This window comes from Calidris pugnax, unplaced genomic scaffold (assembly GCF_001431845.1).
Source record: "Calidris pugnax isolate Ruff unplaced genomic scaffold, ASM143184v1 scaffold30, whole genome shotgun sequence".
In the NCBI taxonomy this organism is placed as follows: Eukaryota; Metazoa; Chordata; class Aves; order Charadriiformes; family Scolopacidae; genus Calidris; species Calidris pugnax.
Genome location: NW_015090776.1, coordinates 3898060 through 3898865, shown reverse-complemented (window position 1 = coordinate 3898865; position 806 = coordinate 3898060).

Here is an 806-nt window from a genome sequence, read left to right as displayed (position 1 = left end):
CCCACCGCGCCCAGGGATTGTGTCTGCAAAATCCTTTTGGGGGTGAAGGATGGGGAGGGGGGGGAAATAAAAAAAAAAAAAAAAAAAGAAAAACAGGGAAAAAGAAACACAGACAGAAAAACTCAGTAGGAAGTTCCACATCCTTGAGGCAGCATGAAGTAAGATAACTATCGGTCCCTCTTCCTTGGGCAGCAGAGAGCAAAGTCTGCTTTAACCTCCTTAAAGCTGCACATAAAGAAGACTCAGCCCCAGGGTCACACTGACTGTCCCAGCCCCCCAAAACATCCCGTTCACCCTCACTGTACTGGAACTGGAAATTAAAACCTTTCTCCACATTTAACATGAGCGTCTCCTACCTCCAGCGAAGCAGGCACAGCCCAACTCTCTGCATCTGCCTATACTTGCCATGGGCAATATTTATTAAACTTATCCTAATCACCTGTGCAGCACATGGGAAACTTGCTGGCTGCTTTTCACTAATTACAGATCGTCACAACACTCTACCTCAGCCAGCCAAGACCACAGAAGAGCTGAGGCTGGCAGAGACCTCTGGAGATCATAAAGTCCAACCCCCTGCTCGAGTAGGGTCAGCTACAGCAGGTTGTCCAGGACCACATCCTGTCAGGGCTTGAATATCTCCACGGATGGATATTTAACATCTTAGTATCTCCACAGACAGAGGGGAAGGCTGGTGGGCAACCTAATAACCATGCCTTCAACCTCCAAGGCATCTACCTGGCCTGTAATGGGTCTCTCAGTCATGAGAAACTAGCAAAATCCTGCAGAGGAAAACACCTGAGGCTGCA